Consider the following 21,301-nt stretch of genomic DNA (forward strand, 5'->3'; position numbering starts at 1 on the left):
CAGCCATATGTTGATGTCTGGGAAAATTTTCTCTACCTACAGCAAACACGGAAATAGATTTAAAGCAGATTCTCAGAGAACACACCACATGTTCCACCCTCTCTCCAGAACAAAATGGATAGTTCCAAAGAAAGACTGCCTTATTCTGGAATGTAGGCATTTGCACCAACCAGAAATGGGCAGTCACTTCCAACTCTAGTGCACCTGGGTGACTGTGCTCAGGAAAATGTTCTCACCCCAATCCTGACACTTCTTGAGGAGACCTTCACCCTTCATTCACCAGGTGGTACCATAACTTCAATGAAGTCTGGAGGCATTAAGCAAATAAAAGGCTGATACAACTTGATTTGAATGCAATAATTGAAATGTAAATGTGTCATTGGCTTTTGTGTTCTCTTTTTAAGGGACAAGTGGATGGCCAGTGGATGGCCTCTGTTTTTGGCCTCACAAGAGAGTCATGAATACACCCAGAAAACCCAAGAAGAAAACCACCATAACTTGTCTCCTGGTATTCAAAGCAGAGGCACTCACACCCTCATACATATTGGCAGCTGATGCCATTGTACTAGCTGAAGTCCCTGGCACTGGGATTCACTAGCAGAAAGACCCACACCCTCCCCTGCTCAGACTACGCATCATGTGTTACAAGCTTTAAGAGCTTTAACTCTTTGCTTCTGCTAGCATCCAGGTTCTTAATAGTAAGAACCTCCCACACCCCTACCCCCCATCCCACTAGCCAGTTTAATTTAGGTAGGAATTTGTAAAAGGATATCAGGGGTCTAGCTAGAGAGTCAGGCATAGGTCTTGGCAGCCAAGACAATATCTGAGGCCACAGTAAGTGTCAGCCGCTCTGAATATCAGTGCTACCCACTGGGTGTAGACCCCATGATGCTGAGCACAGGTGCCTCAGACCCAGACCCTCTGCCACTGTTGCTGCCCAAATAAAAGAGGTCGAGTTCATAAAGGTAGAGTTCATAAAGTTCCCCCCTTCCTTGGAGTCAACATCACATAGGCACATCTGATTGGCAGAGCCAGGTCATGTGCCTGCATCGTAGCCTGAGCGAGGCTGGGAACATGATTGTTGGCTTCCAATGAAGTTGGGATTGAAAATATAGCATATATCTACCACATTTATTTTGTGGGAGTGTGACCTCTTTCAAAAAAGAAAGAGGAGAAGGAGGAAGTTGAAGATAATTTAACCATATTCTTAGCAACCATATATTTAACCAGGCAACTCCCCTTACCTAATACAGGACAAAAACTCTCAATCAGATTAATAAGCAATATCAATCTATGTGCTGCTTTAAAAAGACAGACAAAAGAATAAAATAATGCATACAAGTTAAAAATAAAAATATGAATGAAGATCAGTTAGGAAAACACATATAAAAAGAAATTAGAACACAATTAACACCAGACCAGGATACAAGACAAAATACATTAAATGTGACACTGAGGAGCATAATATCAATTTAAGGGGTATTCCATAATAAAAGGAAAAAATCATAAAATCTCCAAGACACAAATAGTGTATCCTCAAGACCAGTACAGAAAAGGAGATTGAAATAGAACGACTATTTGATTAAAAAGAAAAAGACACATGACTCAGTGCCAAACAGATCAAGTATACAAAAGCAAGGATGCAGGAAATGTAAATAATGTAATTGTGAATTCACTGATGTAATCTATCCTGTGGACTCTACAAAGAAAAGACAAATTACTTACACGTACCCACAATACTGTTACCAAAAAATGACCTTATCTTAAGATAGGAGAAGAATTAGACCTTGATAACAGCTTAAATTAAACAAGTCCAGAGACTTTAAAACATCCTCACAAATAACTCTTGGTTAAAGAGTGAACAAAACTAAATTTTCTAATGTCTGTCATTTTAATTAGGGCTTTGGCACATCAAACCTCAAGGTATGGAGTCAACGCTATATTTAAAAGCAAATTTTATTTCTCTAAATGCTTTTGCTATTAAAAGAGAAAGAATAAAATCTATGTTAACTAAGCATTTACTAAAAAAAAAATTATAAACTTAAAAAGTTGGAGAAATGAAATCCCAAGGAAGTAGAAGGAAAGAAATAGCATAGATCAAATCAGAAGTTAATGAACTGAAAAGAAGAAATCAGTAGAATTGCCAAATTATTCCACTGGCTGATTTTTAAAACAGCTAGAAATAATATAGAAATAGCATTTTACAAGTAATTTTAAATACTTCATACAAAAGTATGTTGTTTAAATGTAAAATGTTAAAAAAATTATGGTTTTCAAAAAAATTTAAGTTATCAAAATCAACTTGAGAAAAGATACCATTGCAATGTAAGATGCTAACAATATGGGAACACTCTGTTATCTGTGATGTTTTTCTGCAAATCTAAAACGTCTAAAATTAAAAGTTGGTTTTTGAAAAGACTACAAATATATGTTAATAAATCTTCAAGTGATTTTTTATAATTTCAAGGAAATGATCACTGATGACAATGCCATAGAGCACAAGAAAAGATAAAAAGATTTTATATTCACTTTAAGTAGCTAAAATTATCTGATACCAAATTTGATAGAGGTTGAAGATAGATAGATGATAGATAGATAGATAGATAGATAGAAAGATATAAAATCCAAAAATATTGTCAAATTGAATTAAACTGTATCAAAAGAGCATTTCAAAAAATATGGAATTTAAGATTGATATCTTACTGTAAAATTAATCTATCACTTCAAAGGTCAAATAGGAAAAAAATTTCAGAATGCTTTAAAAGGCTTTTTTATACTTTAATATTTATTACAGATTTAAATTCTTAGCATAATGGAAACTTAAAAAATAATAGATGGTTAACATGATGAAGAATGTCTATCTTAAATTAATAGGCAAAATTATATCTAAAATTCAACCAGTATTCCCACTGAAATCAGAAATGAAACCATTTGCCTGATAAGTTCACTAGTGTTTACCATGTTCCTAGAAGTTGAACATAAGATATTAAAAGGTGAGAATCAGAAAGAAGAGGGGGGGGGCGGGGAACATTGGAAAAGAGGCAAAAGCATCATATTTGTGAAAGATATTATACTTCTAAGGAAAATGAAAGAACTTATTTCTAAAAAGGCAGCAGAATTAATGAGGGAGTGAAGAAAGTTTGTCAGGTTTAATCCTATATAATAAAAGGCTAATATGCAAATTGACCAAATGGCAGAACAACCAGTTGCAACAACTTGTCGCTATGAAGTGCACTGACCACTAGGGGGCAGACGCTCAATGCAGGAGCTGCCCCATGGTGGTCAGTGCAGTCCCACAGGGCTCATGACTGGGCTCATGACTGGGCTCATGACTGGCAAGCACAGCAGTGATGGCGGGAGCCTCTCCTGCCTCCACAGCAGCACTAAGGATGTCTGACTGATGGCTTAAGATATCCCCCAAGGGCTCCCAGACTGCAAGAGGGCACAGGCCAGGCTGAAGGACACTCCCCCCGCCCAGCCAAGTGTACGAATTTCGTGCACTGGGCTTCTAGTATAAATATAAAATGATGAAACTTTATATTAGCAGTAAATAACCTGTTAGAAAGTACTCTAGAAAAAAATTATCAACAGAAAACATAAAATACCTGTCTAAAAAGAAATGAGTGAGATTAGACTCTGTGAAGATGGCAAAGGGGCAAAGAGAAACAGAGGAATTCAGTCAATAGCAGGAGTTAGAAATAGACCAGGGCAAAAGAAGCCACACCAAGAAGGAGTGATAACACAGCATGTACTATGGAAGAATTGTAAAGGGCAGTGAGCAAGGAGCCTGTTGGACTGGGCTGTTAGCCTTCTATCACTATTCAGCTTACTGAAACCTCTGTGATCATGTGTGAGCACATGCACTGAGGTCATAAAAAGAGTAAATAATAGAAAACTTTTGAAGATTCTTCCATAAAAAGCTACATTTTAAGTCTAAGACATGCCCAATAGTTTTGACCACTTCCATTTGATCATTCAATTCTTCCAAAAAGTGTAAATCAGTATTCCAGGAAAACACAGCCTGTTTGTCCAATAGGTCACTCATGACCAGGAAAAAGCAGGCAGTCCAGAAAGTTTCCTGCAAGAAAACAACTTTTTCTGATGTGCTCGATATTCCATTAGCAGCAGATCCCCTGCTGACATGCATCTCGGCTAATGATTTTAAGAAATCAATTTATTTTTCAGAAATCTGACTTGCACCAAAACCACCAGTCAACACTTTTCCAAAAGGTGATGTATTTCTATGTAAGTAGCACTTGTTCAATTCCAAATTCAAAGAATTGAGGAATAGTTCCTGAACCATTAATACACTTCTAAAAGGAAAAAGGAATCTAACATACAAACATAATTTAAGGTCCAGGGATAGCCTTTGCCATCACTAACTTTGGAAATTACTTCTTATATTTTAACAGCTTTGACATGTGATTAATAGACAAAGAATTGCACATATTCCATGTGTAGAAATTGATGAGTTTGGACATATACACACACCTGGGGGACCATTACCACAATCAAGGGAATAGACATATCCAACTCCCCCCAGAATTTCCTTGTGTCCTTTAGTGTTGTTGTTTTAGGTAAACACTAACTTTGAATGACTTTTCTAAAATGCAGCAGTAAATAATACTAATCCTATGTAATAAAAGGCTAATGGGCAAATCAACCAAATGGAGGAACAACCAGTCGCCATGATATGCACTGACCACCAGAGGGCAGACACTCAATGTAGGAGCTGCCCCCTGGTGGTCAGTGCTGGGCTCATGGCTGGCGAGCACAGTGGCAGTGGCGGAAGCCTCTTCCACCTCCATGGGGAGCAGGCCTAAGCTGGCAGTCGGACATCCCCAAGGGCTCTGGGACTACGAGACTGCACAGGCCGGGCGGAGGGATCCCCCTCTAAGTGCACGAAGGAGGGATGATGTAGAGAAGGTGTGTACCCCACACACACTGGACTGCAGCTGGGAACACAGCTATCTGGTCAGATGCTGGACTGGACTGGACTGGACTGTAACATGGAGCAAAGACTCTGGTCAGTGGCTTTGAACTTAGGCCTGCTGAGGACAAAATGGGACTTTTCCATGGTAGACAGAGAGAGATAGGACCTTGGCAGGGAACTCCCTTAATGTTATCTCAGCAATAAAGCTTTCCACAATGCCTCATCCTCCGTGGGGGCCTCAGGAAATTCTTGTTTCCATGGCACCACATGAAGCCCACTTCCACCAGCAATGGGTGGGGACATAGAGGGCACCCCACCAATAACAGATCCATCCTATCAGCCATGGAGACACTGGTGACAGTCTGCAAAGCCACCAATCCTCCATGCCACTCTCCCATCAGAGCTCAGCATGCTGGCTGCCACTTCTGGGCCCTGGCCAGCTCTCCTGGCAGCCTTCCCTGAAACACAAGAGGGCTGGTCAGTTCCAGGGGCCACCCCTCAGCCAGAAAGGAAAAAGCCCCTCTCTACTGCCTGAGAGGCTGTGGCACCACCATAGGATTGGGGTCGGGGGGTCGGGGAGCAGGTGGGTATGACCCTGTGGAAGGAAAGACAACCACCTTCTACCTGCCCTCACAGGCTACCAGTGAGTGACTGGCCAGGCTCCAGAATTAAAACAACAAAAAAAACCACATTTATGTGTGCTCACACACACACTCACACACCTTGGGGTCTGAGTCAGGACAGTCCTGCTGTGGCCACAGCAATCAGAACCTTAGCACACCCATGGCAGCCGCCCTTGTGTGGCCAGACAAGAATAAGAGGCCAGCGAGCTGCCGTGGAGGCGGGGAGGAAATACACAGCCCAGGCCTGCCTGCTGATCCGTCACCAGAAGTAGGTCAGCTCCGTCAGGTGCTATCGCTGTGCCAGCCTCGCAGGCAGGCAGAAATCAGTCCTCCAAGTGGGGCAGGCCCTGGTGGCCACCTCGGCCAGGAAGCCGAGGTCAGCGGGACTGGACACAGGGGCGGCCGACCAGGCAGATGCACTGTTGCCTGGGCCTGAGAGTACAGGGTGGGCAGAGGGACACTGCAGTGTGCAGCCTCCACAGCCAAAGTGCTCTGTCCACACCACCAATGCATATTCTGTGCATCTGCAGTTTAGTTCTCATTTTTCCTTTTTCTGCACAACAAAATAAAACTGAAAAACAAGTTCCCTGGGCTAGAACCTGTATAAGCTACTTACTAGTAAGCATTTTAAGGATGATTAACTTATCATCACTTGACAATTCAAGCAGAGCCAGAGAGCTGACGTACACTCAGACACTCTCATGCATATACACAAACCATGCACGCACACACTCACATGCATGCCCAAACACATGCATGCACACACACTCATACACATACAGCATACACACACAAATAGATACTCACATATCTACATACACACACTCACCCATGCTTACACAAATTCATATACCACTCATACAAGCACCCACACGCACATGTGCATATGCTTACACATTCACACATACTCACATGTGCACACACTCATGCATGCACATCTTAATAGTCTCTCTCTCTCTCTCTCTCTCTCTTTCTCTCTCTCTCTCTCTCTCTCTCTCACACACACACACACACACACACACACACACGGAGACTAGATCCAGGGAGGATCCAGCTCTTGGCATGAAATCAAGATGAAAGCCCATGTTTCCAGACTTCCATCCAGGGCTCTGGTGCCAGATCACAGAGGCATCATAACAAAGAAGTCACTGGCCCCTCATCCGTTCCACCCATGAATTGAGTACCTTCTGGGTACTAGGCTCTGTGGTCAGTAGTGAACACACAAGAGATAACACCAGCACGGTCTCTTCCCTTCCAGTGCAGGACACAGACATCACTGAACTATCGCTGTAAAGCTGTAACAGACAGGAAACCAATGGTTTTCCTAACAAAAGGGACAGACCCAGCTGGCAAATAAATGCCTTTTGCCTCTCAACTTTCCCCTTCTTCCTGCCTGGAATATGACTGTAATATCATCTGAGACCAGAAAGAAGAAAGCCACATACTAAGGACAGAGGAGCCGAAAGATGGAAGGAGCTGAGGACATGGAGACCATGGCACCAGCTCAGACTGCCTCCCTCCAGGCTTCTTATTACATGGAGGAAAATAGAATCCTTTTTGGTTAAGCTTTGTACTCAGCTGTCTGCCTCATGCAGCCAGAGAAACTCCAGACATAGGTTGCTGGCTACCAGAGAGGGCATTCAGTGAGGCCAGCAATAGCCATGCTATCAGAGCCATTCTGGGCAGAAAACAATTAAAAACCCAGAATTGGTGTCCATTCAGTTCAGAGAGAGAATTGCCCCCATCAAGATGGAGAAGGTCCAATGGAATCCACCTTCTCTCAAATAAATAATGGCCTCCTGGAGACAGCACAACAGGTTGGAGTGGAGAGAATGTAGAGAGGCTAACAATGTCAAAGAAAATTCCAGAGAAACAGACAGACAAGACCCAGGGGTTGGGAAGACCTCCAGTAGCAGGAACCACGTTGTAGGCTTATCAAGATCTCAAACTGCCAGTGGATTAATTCCATTCTGGCATCACTGTGCTCAAGAACAGAGTTCAACACAAAGCTTAGCTCTCTGGCTATACCTGCCCATGACGAATGTCTCCAGCATATCCCCACACCCAAATCCCAAGACATAAGTTTTTGTGGAAGAACTTAGTAGAGTCGCTCTACATATCAGCTAGAGAAAGGGGTGTCCCTGTGTCATGCACTGACTCAGCCCCAGGGCCTCCATATCCCTGAGCTTTGTTAGCCCCCAAAATAAAAGGCCTTTCAAAGTGAAAGGCAACCAGCATTTACTGAAATCAAAAAGCATAGCTACTCAGCACACACCGAATCAGGCAGAAGCCCAAATAGAGTTTCGATTAGGAGACAAAAGCAATGAGTATTCATGAGCAAGGGAAAGGGAACGATGACATCAATAGAATGAAGGCATTTCTATTGGTGCCGATATCATAGTGATGCTAATTCTAAACAATGTTTCAAATTTTCAGTCTGCTACTCATCAGTTCAATAGTCATAATAAGTGTTTTCTTGTTATCTTTGCAAACAGTTCTTTGGCAAGGCACAAGATTGCTTAGGCCCAGTCCAAAGGTTATTTTGCCATTTTTAATATTCCAAGATTTGAGGAATACGACGTGCACGGCAGCTCCTCTGGCATAACAGCTCCAACTCCATTTTAAAGTGGCTTCGTTTATATTATTGTTTATAGATCCAACATTCAAAATTACAAATTTCCTCTTGAGAAAACCTCATTATCACTGCAGTGTGCCTGTAATAAATCAGCTGTGACTGTGGGCCAGGGTCATATATCACAGACAGAGGCGGGATGTGTTGGTGAGAAGGAGGGGTGTGGGAGCAATGGACACAGAGCCTGCACCACAGGGGGTTGGAGAACAAATGTGTAGAAAGTTAGAAAGTGTCACCCTCAGACAACTTTTCATAACTAACCACTAGTATTTCTGCAAGGTCTTTCCCATTTACTTCCCTAACATCTTTGGATATATATATTTTTTAATATTTTTATTGATTTCAGAAAGGAAGGGAGAGGGAGAGATATAGAAACATCAATGATAAGAGAGAATCATTGATTGGCTGCCTCCTGCACCCCCCTACCGGGGATCAAGCCCACAACCCAGGCATGTGCCCTGGACCAGAATTGAACCAGAGACCATTCAGTCTGCAGGCCAATACTTTACCCACTGAGCCAAACTGGCTAGGGCCCCTAACATCTTTGAATAAACAAATCATAGTCTTTTTCAATTTTCCATGTTCTCGTGTTTCCTAATAACCCTGGTGAGAAGTCTCAAATTTAGAGAAGGTATTCTGGGGGTTACATTCACAAAAGTTTTCATGCACCCCCAACTACACTTCTGGGAAGCTCTGCAGTGATAGTTACATCTTTAAAGATGCAACTATAAACATAGAACATAGTGGCAGTGTTTTCTTAACGAAGCTGACATCTGTTTTTTAGTATTTGGTTTTTTCATTGAATTTATTGGGGTGACATTCTATATAATAAAGAGGTAATATGCAAATTAACACTCACACCCTCACAAGATGGTTGCCTATGACCAGGCTGGCAAGGGGGATTGCCAGTTGGGGGAGACCAGGCCAGCGGGGAAGGGGGGGCAGTTAGGAGCGACCAGGTCGGCAGGGAGGGGGCAGTTGGGGTGACCTGGCAGGCAGCAGGGGGCTGTTAGGGGCAACCAGGCAGGCAGGCAGGTGAGTGAATAGGAGCCAGCAGTCTAGGATTGTGAGAGGGATGTCCTGGATTGGAGAGGGTGCTGGCTGGGCTGAGGGGACACCACCCCCCCCCCCCCACATGAATTTCATGCACCGGGCCTCTAGTTGGTTAATAAAATTATATAGGTTTCATGTGTACAGTTCTATAATAAATTACCTGTATATTGTATTGTGTGTTCACCACCCCAAGTCAAGTATCCTTTCATCACCATTTATCCCCTTTACTGTCTTCTACTTCTCCCCATCCCCCTTCCCCTCTAGTAATCACCATGCCATTGTCTGTGTCTGAGTTTTTATTGCTGTGGGGTTTGTTTGTTTTGCTTAATCCCTTCACCTTTTTCACCCAACCCCCCAAACCCCCTCTTCTCTGACAGCTGTCAATCTGTTCTCTATCTGAGTCTGTTTCTATTTTGTTTGTTAGCTTATTTTGTTCATTAAATTCCACATGAGTGAAATCATAGGGTCCTTGTCTTTCTCTTACTGGCTTATTTCACTGAGCACAGTGGTCTCCAGTATTTGTATTGGTGAAGAGAAGGAGGCAGAATAAGCAACAGGAGGGAAGAGACCCCATTCATGAGGCCTGTGGCCCTGGGGACAAACAAGTGAACAGGCAACTTCACTGTGAGGAGCATCCCGAAGCACTCAGCATAGGTACCGGGACACAGGTAGACACCCCTGACCAAGACTTGGACAGGAGGCTCCCCAAGGATGGCCCACCTGAGCTTCAGGGCACAGAGAGTCATGCAGCAACGGGATGCATGACTGTACATTGGGTGATGGAGGTGTATTAATTACTTATTACTGTATAACCAATTACTCCAAAACCTAACTACTTAAAGCCACAACATTTGAGAAAGACCAAGATGGCGGCATAGGTAAACACCGGAGATTGCTGCCGCAAACAACCACTTCAAAAATACAACTAAAAGACGGAACGGACATCACCCAGAACCACAGGAAGGCTGGCTGAGGAGAGACTCTTCAACTAGAAGGAAAGACAACAGCATACCGAGGCTCAGAGGAGGCGCAGTGTGGAAAATATAAAGGTGCGGTGGTGCGCGTGCAAAGCGGGCTGGTGGCTAAGGGCGCGGTTGTCATTTTCGATCAGGAGGGAGTCTCAGACTCTGAGCTCCAGATCCGGGCGAGTCTCTAGGGACTCAGACTCAAACAGGAGAAGCGGGATTGTCTGGCATCAGTTGGAACGTGAGGGCAGCTTTCTCTCCGAGGTTTGCAGCCATTGCTGGGGTTCTGAGAAGCAGAGCCTCTGGGAACGGGACTGAGAACAGCCATAACCGCTCCCTCCGCCCGCCCTGTTGATCCCGCCCCACCCAAGCCCTGCACAGAGCCATTTGCCAGATAGCCTCAGGCAAAGGCTAGATTGGCACCTCTCCAGAGGACAGAAGTTTTCCCAAGGCAGACGCAGCTGATTCTCACAGCCAGTCGGCCTGGTGGTCAAATCCCTCTAGTATTAACTACAACAATCAAGGCTCAACTAGAACAAGACTGCGCACAAAGACCACAAGGGGGTGCACCAAGAAAGCATAAAAAACATGACAGAAATGGAGGATATAGAGCTAAAAAACGCAATTTTGAGGGCTTGCAATAATGTGCTAGAAGCTGCCAATAAACTTGATGAGAGCCTCACGAAAACTAATGAGACCCTTGATGCTATAATAAAGAACCAACTAGAAATTAAGCATACATGGACTGAAATAAAGAATATTATACAGACACCCAATAGCAGACCAGAGGAGCACAAGAATCAAGTCAAAGATTTGAAATGCGAAGAAGCAAAAAACACCCAAACGGAAAAGCAAAATGAAAAAAGAATCCGAAAATATGAAGATAGTGTAAGGAGCCTCTGGGACAGCTTCAAGTGCACCAATATCAGAATTATAGGGGTGCCAGAAGATGAGAGACAGCAAGATATTGAAAACCTATTTGAAGAAATAATGAAAGTAAGAGTCAAGAAGAGAAGATGGAAGTCATGGTTCTTGGGAACCCAATCTTCTCGCAAAAGGTCAGTCCAGGAGAAAACAGGAGTGGGTTGTAAGCAGCTGTGTCAATGACCCTATTGTGGGAAAAGAGTCCATGCACGCTGGAGAATGACTGAGGTAGACTGTGAGTATCGTGTGAAGAACCACAATTATGAAGTATATGGTACAGAGAAGCATATGTTTATTATTCATCAAACTCTAAACTGTGTTATTGAATTAGAACACTGTTAATAAGATGCAGGAGGAACCTCCTAACTTCCAAGATTCATTATCATGTGCCTTAAGTGCTGTTAATGGAAATTCTTAATTGGGAATAAAAGTTGAGCTTAATTCCTATCAAACTGATAGAAAAAGTACAGCTTGTCTTATGCAATTCAAAACCAGAAAGAATTCGGCAATTCCTTTGTAAATAATGTTTGGTTCTTCAAGGGTAAAAGTCTGTACCTGTGTTTTTAAGAAGTACACATTCCCAAATGAATACTTTATTTTTCTTATAAAGCTGAATTCATAAATATTTAACATCGGTTGTTTTATGTAAAGTATAATCCACTACAGTTTAATCAATTATTATGGATATTATTATTAGGATATTAAGAATCATAAGGTGGAGAGATAAATATTATTTCAACCTAGTTATTTAAGAACTAACAAACATTTCTAGATTATCTTCTCTGTCATTCAGGCTCTCTTTAGCCTACTTCATTTATTTTCCAAATCACTATCAAAAGTGATATTAAAGAGTAAAGGTAGGAATAAAAATCCAATTAAGATAGCTTTGTTCTGTTTATGGGGCTTCAACAGAAGCAGTAAAGGTAGTGATTTAAATTGTGACCATAAACTTGTGAAATACAAATCTTTATTACTCCTAAATCCTGGTTTACACAAATTCTGTTTTCCAAGCTTACTGAAAAAAGAAAATGTTTTTATGCAAAGAAATTGCCATCGTATCTTGTTCATTCTCATAAAAATATAAAAGAACCTCAACCCAGAAGCCATAAAAGGTGGATAAATAAATTAGATTGCAGAAAATAAAAAAAAAATCTAAGCAGTAGAAAAATAAATTATCCAAAGTTATAAAGCAAATGGAGAACTAGAAAAAAATATTTCACAAACAGGAGCTTATCTTCTTAACACATAATGACCTCCCATAAATCTTTAAGAAACAGGCCAACACAATAGAGAAAAAGGGCACAGTAATAACAAGAGAGTTTACAGAAAAAAAATGAAAATGGCTCTAAAACATATAAAATGATTCTTGAATCTGTCCTCTTTCTCTCCAAACTTGGAATCACCCTGATTCTTCTCTTTCTCTCTCCCCCATATCTAATATGTCAACACATCCTATTGGCTCTGTCTTCGGAAAGGATGCAGAATCTTACCCATTTCTCCCCACCATCCCCTCAATTTGGGTTATTGCAATTCCTCACTGAGCTCCCTGTTTCCACACTGTTCCCCTTTACTGTTCTCCAGAGGGCTTTCAGGGTAACCCCTTTAAAATGTAACATTACGTTGATTTCCCATCTCAGAGTTAAAGCCAAAGTCCAGTGGCTCCAAGGACATCATCCATTTGGTCCCTATGACCTCTCTATCTTTCCTTATCATGCTCACACTCATCCTGGCCTTTTCATTCTCCTTCAGTGTGATGTGGATGATTGCATTTTCCAAAGATGATAACAACAATATTGCCTGTCATGGCTAAATTTATGTATGAATGTGGCTAGACCCCAGTACACAGATAGTTGGTCAAACACCGGTCTAGATGTTGCTGTGAACATACTAGTATTTTTTAGATGGGATTAATCTTTAAATCAGTGGGCTCTGAGTAAAGTAGATTACCCTTCATAATGTGGGTGGGCCTCATCCAATCACTTGAAGACCTTAAGAGAAAAAAAGACTGAGCTCCCCACAGGAAGACAGAATCCTGCCTCCCGAAAGCCTTCAGACCTGAGCTGGAACATCCACACTTCCCTGAGTCTCAAGCCTTCTGGCCTATCCTGCAAATTTCAGACTTGTTGGCCCCCACAATTGTCTGAGCCAGTTTATTAAAATAAATTTCTGTTTCCTCCTCTCTTTCTTATTAGAGATATAGATATAGACATGAGATGTAGAAATAGAGATATACAAAGATGGATGTAGATATATAGATAGGTGGAGGGGTGGATAGATACATAAATATATGAGTGATATACAATCTGCATATATATTGAGAGAGATACAGCCTATTGGTTCTGTTCTCTGGAAAACCCCCATTAATGCATTGCCCAATAACATAACCTTCTCATTCGTCCCATAAAGAGGTGGAGTCCATGGCCCTCCCCTAGGTGTGAACCAAGTCTGATTAACAATAAGAATTCTGCTCTAACCTGTTTGGCTCAGTGGATAGAGCGTCAGCCTGCGGACTGAAGGGTCCTGGGTTTGATTCCAGTCAAGGACATGTACCTTGGTTGCGGGCACATCCCCAGAAAAGGGCGTGCAGGAGGCAGCTGATTGATGTTTCTCTCTTATTGATGTTTCTAACTCTCTATCCCTCTCCCTTCCTCTCTGTAAAAAATCAATAAAATGTATTTTTTAAAAAAACAATAAGAATTCTGAGTCCTAGCCAGTTTGACTCAGTGGATAGAGTACTGGCCTGTGGACTGAAGGGTCCCAGGCTCAATTCTGGTCAAGGGCGCATGCCCAGGTTGCTGGCTCAACTCCCAGTAGGGGGCATGCAGGAGGCAGCTGATCAATGATTCTCTTTTATCATTGATGTTTCTAACTCTCTTTCTCCCTTCCTCCCTGAAATCAATAAAAATATATTTTTAAAAAAGAATTCTGAGATTAGGTCGATGCCACATTGCACCATCTTCCTGGACACCCTCCCTGACGCTGCCCAGCTCTCTTCCTCATCCCATCGGGCCTTACACAAATTTCAGTCACTCAGAGGGCTTCCCTCACCCCATTTTAAACTACAACCCTCTGCCCTGTGCTCTTTAGTTTTTTCTCCTGCTTTTTCTGTCTTCATAGAACTTATCACCACCTTAGAGGCTATTTTACTTATTTACTTTCCTTTGCCTAGCTCCTCTGACTAAAACGTTTGCTCCATAAGAATAGCTGAATTGGGGGTTCGCTCTGTCCTGTGCTGCATCATGAGCAGCTAGAATGGTGCCTGCACACAGTAGGTGCTCAGCTAATATTACAGAATGGATAAACAAGTGAATGGATGCACAAACCTCACCAATAGAGCTGTAAATCAAGACTTCCGTGATATACAATGTTTTCTCTACCAGACTGACAAAAATCTAACCATTTGGTAATACACTATGCTGGTGAGCAGGTGGGAAGACAGACACTGTCACACTTTGCTGATGGAGAGCATAAACTCGTGCAAATCCTTCAGAGAATAATTTAGCAACATAATCCAAAATGTGAGGTGCACATCAATTTAACTCAGCAAATTGTTTCTTAGCATATATTCTACAGAAATGCTCAGACATATTTGAGATGGCCTGTCTACAAGGACATTCATGAGAGCACACATTTCTGTGAACAAAAGATTCAAAACCCAAATGTTCTTTAGCATGTAACTGTTTAATACACATTGGGATATTCCTGCTAGGAGGCTTAGATGGGTGTAAAAGAAGATATGGCCATTCTATACTTAAACAGAACTTAGACTAAGCTCCAAGGTATAGTGTTAGACAATAGAGCTAAGTTCACAATAGTGTGTGGTTTTGTCACCAATTTAGATATGGGGTGTAGACTATCTCCAGAAGGATAGAAGATGATTGAGTAACAGGCATGTTGCACTATGTGCATTTAGAAACTATTGAAAGGAAATATGCATCTATTTTTAAAAACAAATACAATAAGCTTGAAGCATTTCCTCTTCACTCTCTTCCACAAACAGCAATCGCATGAGCTCTTGTTTCTCTTCTGCTTGTCTCTGGGACAGACAGGTGAAACAGCATCGACATCTTGTGGACAAATGGGAGGAAGGGAGAACTTTGGCTGTTTCTCCAGAGAGAGGCACATAAATGCTCACAGCCACCCTCACCAATGCCCAGGACTTAGTAATCCATGAATAAGCTATAAATGCCTCAGTAAAATTTATAGCAACAGATGCAGCCTACAGGACTGCAGGAAACTTTCCCTATAGAAGAAATTATGGGACAAACTGCTGCGTATGTTTACACATCATGACAGCATGTGGGTCATTCCACCTACAGATGGTTACTTCAATAAATAGAAGTGGGGCAGGGAGAAGCGTGAACCAAAATAAATTCTCATTTATATTCCCCCTGGGGCTTTTCTTCATCAACATTGTGAGGCTGGATAAAGAAGACCGATTTAAAATGCATTACATTCATCACTTTTTTAATCGACGAACTTGAATAACTGTTTTTAAGAACAAAGCTTTAAAAAGGAAACATGACGTGTTACTTGGTAACAAACTATTGTATGTCTTTATCTTTCTCAGACACCTTCAGGGCTAAGACAGTTAATAGTGTCATTCATGCAACTGTTTTTAACTAGCATTGAAACGGCATATTTAGAATTCTAAATCCAAATCCTATATAATAAAAGCCTAATATGCTAAGTGTCCAGTCATCCGATCATTTGTTCAACCAATCAAAGTGTAATAATATGCTAAGGCCACTCAACAGCTCCCTCTGATTCAAGGGACACCACCTGAATCAGAGCCTCCAGGAGGCAGACAGTCGACCAGTCAACCAGTCACTATGACTGTTGCACTGATCACCAGGGGGTAGACACTCCGACCCATAGGTTAGCTTGCTGCTGGGATCCAACCAATCAGGACTGAGTGAGATGGGCCGGACATGCCCTGGAGCCCTCCCACGGTCCTCCCCAGCCCCGATCATGCATCAGTGGGGTCCCTTGGCCTGGCCTGTGCCCTCTCGCAATCCAGGACCCCTCAGGGGATGTCAGAGAGCCAGTTTCAGCCAATCCTCAGGCCAGGTCGAGAGACCCCACTGGTGCACAAATTTGTGCACTGGGCCTCTAGTATATCTATAAATGTGATTAAGTTCAGGATCCTCTCAGGATGAGATCATCCTTGATTCAGGTGGGCCCTCAATCCAATGGCCTGTGTCCCTCTAAGAAGAGGAAGGAGTGGGAGAGTCTCCCCAGGAAAGCCCACATGAAGAAAAAGGCAGAGATGCAAGGGTGCAGATACCAGCCAAGGGACACACCTGAATCAGAGCCTCCCGAAGGAACCCACCCTGCCCATACCTGGACTGCTGGCCTCCAGACCTGTGAGACAGTAAATATGTCGTGTTAAGTCACCAAGTTGCTACAACAGCCACAGGAACCTGAGACGTTGCCTGTTTTTGGCTGACCTTGATATCCTCGGTACCACCAAAGGCCTGTAGTAGGATGGTGCTCAGGAAATATGGGCTGAATAAATGACTGTGGGGTGTGGAAGTGCATGTGGGTCGCCTCTGAGGAGGTGGGCAAGGCAGGATGGGAGGGGTCTCTGTGACACTCTTTGAGTTTGTTCTGCAAGGCTTGAAGAGAAATTAAGGAATTTCAGAGGAATAGGATGACTTGTCAGACAGGTGGGTAGGCAGGTAGGAGATTAGGCCAAGTGCCTGAGATGGTGGTGAGAGGCTTGAAATTGGACAATGGAGTTCACTGGTCTCATGGCCATGGCTCACCCCAACAGGAACTTGGGTTCTGCCATTCCAGAATTTCTGTCTTGATGGCTAATGTGGACTTGAGGACAGGCAGAGGAGAAAGTCTAAGGAGGGGAGGGTACTTATCTCCCCTCATCATATTCAGTCCCCAGCATCTCTGTGCCCTGGGTGCCTACTGGAAGTCCTTGTTGCTTTCTGGGGTCCCAGTGCCAGTAAAGTCATTGGCTCATCTCTCCTGAGAGTTTATCTCCATGGGTAACTATACCTCCTGAGGCCCACTGAGCCTGGATCAGGTGGACGGTATTCTCAGTTTCTTGATGCAAACAGAACATGAGCTCAAAAGACCAAACGCTGGAGTCTGGCAGGGCCTGGCACCCTGCCACTGCGGCTGTCATCCTGCTCACAGTTGCCCCGCACCTGGGGACATAGTCAGCAGCAGCCATGTCTACCAGGTGGCATAAAGACAAACTAATAAAACAGATCCGGTAAGTGGACAGAGCTGGCACTCGCTGCAACATGGGACTGCACACCCTGGAGCTCCGGGCACACCTCACCAGGCTACACAGAGCACACCACAGAGTGCCAGCCTCGCAGCTCCACGCATGGGCTCCTTGTCATTGCATCACTCACTTCCTCAGAGGGGAAGCTCAGTCATTCCTCCCAACCACTTTGCTGAATAATTCCCACCAGCAGTGAGTCACTTCTCCCGGAGGCTCGGAGTCCCGATCCCGCAGCGGCTCAGAGATGAATATGGAAAATTAGCCTTGGGCCTAATAAGCAGTAAGAGAGAGAGACTTCAGGCTGTACATTTGAGAAATAAATGAGCACTTTAAGGCATATTAATCTCGCCCTTCACTAATGTCTTCCACGTTCCCTTTGTGACCCCACAATTACGTCAGAAGGTTGTGTAATTTATGCTCTGCAGCAGCTTGCAGACCCTCTCGTGACCTCAGCGTAAATCAGAAGACTGTGCAACTCCCACTGGAGAATAAAGGGGAAATGTAACTGAAGCTCTTTTGCAAGGAGACCTGAAGCATGCAAAGCTCCTGAATTAAACATAATGGGGACATGATTTGGTCATCACCCTCCCCTTCCATTTAGCCACCAAATCTTTCCCAAGAGAAAACCAAGATGCTGGTATGTTTGAGGAAAATCATTTCCTAATCGGCTGGTACTGAAAATAAAGAGAGACAGTCATGCAAACACTCTCATGTTTATTTTACTTCCAGACGATTCTAATGGAGCAGCCACCCAAGCAACACCGGGATATAAGAATCACCAGTTTCAACTCATTTTTTTTACTGCAATTACCTTGGAAGCTACATAATAGGAGGACTTTCATTTTTCTAATTCAAAACCACATAGTCATTCCCTCTCCCACTCTTGCTCTCTCTTCTCCCCTCTCTCCATTTCTCTCTCTCAGTCAGGTCATCTTCCTCCTTAAATATTCCGTTTCTTTCCAGTCCACTTTCACCTGCCTCTGTTTTCCCTTCCTCCCTGCTTTCCTTCCTACTGTTCTTAGAGTCAGGACCTGCCACAACATTTTTGGGTCCTACTGCAAAGCGACAAGGTGGAACTCCTTCTTCAAAAGTTTTAGCAATGTCAATACAGTGACAGCAGAGACTGCACGGAGCCTGGGGCCCCGTGTGACTGCACAGGGCACCTCCCAGGAATCCAGCCCTGCCTGCAGCACCTCCTGCCGCAGCCATGGTCTGCATCACTGCCCCCTGCTTCAGGAGACTTCGTCACTCACACTGCCTGCTGCTGACCAAGCCCTGACAAGATAAGAAACAGAAGTGTCATTTACCAGCAGCACATGATTCTCTGCCCTTCCAACCAGGCACCGGGGGGCCCGGAATCAGCGTAGTCGCTCCTCAGGGGAGAACACGTTTCCCCCAGGACACTGGCTAAAGGATGACACATTACTGTCTATGGTCCATCATGCTTTCAGACATACCTTAGCTTTTCAGTAGCCTATTCTATCCTATCTCAGTAAAACAAAACAACTTGCTGAATGGAGACTGAGAAGGAGGCCTGCAAGAACCTTTGATGATTCCAGATGTTTCGCCAAAACCTCTGCTTGGAGTTGTGTCCACTCCTCCCTGTTTTTCATCCTCAGACTTAGACTCTTGGCCCTGAATGGCTCCCTTCCCATCCCTGAGATCCGAGAGCCATGTTTTATGGAGGCCTTTCTCTGTGGGGGGCTTTTGAAAGTGCAGTGTTCTCGCTGCCTTGAACATAAATGTCTTCAGACTCTATTCCTAGCAAATTGAACTTTAAAATTCCTGAGACTTGGACTTCCCTGCAATAGTTTTATGCTACTATTGCCAGGGATGGAAAGAATCCAAATTCCCAGGTAAGGTCACCATGACTAGTTCATCCTCAGCTTGGAGGCCTCTGGCCTCTCCCCATCAATCAGGCTTGTAGGAAGCAGGAGAGAGCGAGAGAGCGAAGATGAGAGAGGGGAGAGGAGAATACAAGAAAGGAAAGGGACCTGACAGGCACAGAAGGGGTGGTTTCACACTTGGATGTGCAGGCAGAGCTGGCTCAGAACAGAGATAAAGGGAAAGCATGCATCTGAACGGCAGAAACTCCCTGCCTGCTCCGCCATCAGAGGCTGTGCATGCACTGAGGACAGAAGGACATGGGCACTCGGGGAGGGGAGGGGGCGGGTTGCAAATCTCCAAGGAGGCCAGCTCTTTGGGCTTACTGCCATCTAAATGAAAGCTCCCGTCCTTTCCTTTGTATCAAAACTACCCAGCACTATGTGCCTGATGGGTGAGCCCAGTAAATTGCCTCTTTTATAGAATCATGTTAAATGTGTGCCCTGCTTTCCCTCTCTCCTCACTAGCCATTCTCCCAAAACAAAATGACCCTGTAAATCTGAAGAAAATGCAAGTGAATTGCCACCAGCAGCCCTGGTTGTCTGTTTGCTTAAGAACAACAAATAAGTGCTATTCTCCTTGGATAAGCAGTGAATTAGCAAATGCCTTTCTCTATCATAAACATTTGCTGAAAACAGCCCGGGGCTGATTGCATGAAGGATGCAGAACAGCTATTTTTAACTAACAAGTGAGAACAACAGTATCTAATTTTGGATTACTGCTCAGCTTCCGTGCTGGGAGCTGACTCTGTGAATGGATGGACAACTCAAAGGGGCCTTTCATCCCGCCTGGCCCTCCCAGCAGCTGCGACAAGCACTCAGACAGCCAGTTTCAAGGCACGGGCCGTGGTGACCTGTCTCCTTATTCCAGGAGGTCACCAGTAGACACAGTATTTCTATTGAAGGACTCCCCTGCCTACCTTTGTCCCCAGGGGACTAGGAAAAGAGATGTGTGTGTTGGAGGGACACTGTGTGCGGACATCTCGGGCATCAACAGAAGAGGTCTTGGAGGGGAATGGGGGAGGGGGGTGGCTGGGAGACCAAACTTTCTAGAAGAAAATTGGCAACAAGCCCAATATGATAAGAAATTAGGCCTTTAAAATGTTTTAAAAGAATGATCTGACATTACTTTAAAAATATAAAAAGACCAAGAGTCAAAGAAGAAAATGATAGATAGATTGACAGACAGCTGGCATTGCTAGTGCTGAAAATAATAGAAACTGTTATCCCCTGAGGCAAACTCGCACATTAGCAGTTGTCCAAAAAGCACCATTATTACGTATGTTATAGCACCAAAGAAATGCCTGGTTTCCTTCTTCTGGCTGAGTGAAGTCTTCTCCTGTGGTCAGGAAGCTCCCACTCCTGGCCATTTAGCATCTTCACCTTACCAACAAGGATGAGAGCAAGAAACAGAAGGAACAAAGACCCAGGGGAAATGAAACATTTCCAGCCTTACTCTCTTGCTAAGTCTTTCTCTTAAAATATCTTAGACCACTGGAATGTCATATGCTATATGATCTGCTAAAGGATCTGTGAACAAAATTGGAAAGCTAGGAAACAGCCCTGGCCAGTTTTACTCAGTGGTTAGTGTGATGACCCTTAGACCAAAGAGTTGAGGTTTCAATTCCGGGTCAAGGGCACATACCTGGGTTGCAGGTTCAATCTCTGGCCTTGGTCCAGGCATGTGTGCTGGAGACAACCAATTGGTGTGTCTCTCACCTCTCTCTCTCTCTCTCTCTCTCTCTCTCTCTCTCTCTCTCCATTTCTCCCTCTCTCTAAAAATTAATGGAAAAAATATCCTTAGATGAGGATTAACAAAAAAATCTAAGGAACAATGGGCCTCTGGAAAGTCAGTGTTGCAGAGAGGCACACAGGCACCTGTTGTGATGGATCTCTCTCACTCTGCTCAAGAGATTTGTTGAAGTACTTACAATGAAACATAAGCACTATCATTTACAATGATTCCATGAGAAATTGTAACAGCTAATGAAAAAACACCAACGACTGGCCAAATAGACTTTTATCAGGCAATCTTGGTGAT

The sequence above is a fragment of the Myotis yumanensis genome, unplaced genomic scaffold (assembly GCF_028538775.1).
Source record: "Myotis yumanensis isolate MYYU_CA2020_CCGP unplaced genomic scaffold, mMyoYum1.0.hap1 SCAF_4, whole genome shotgun sequence".
NCBI lineage: Eukaryota > Metazoa > Chordata > Mammalia > Chiroptera > Vespertilionidae > Myotis > Myotis yumanensis.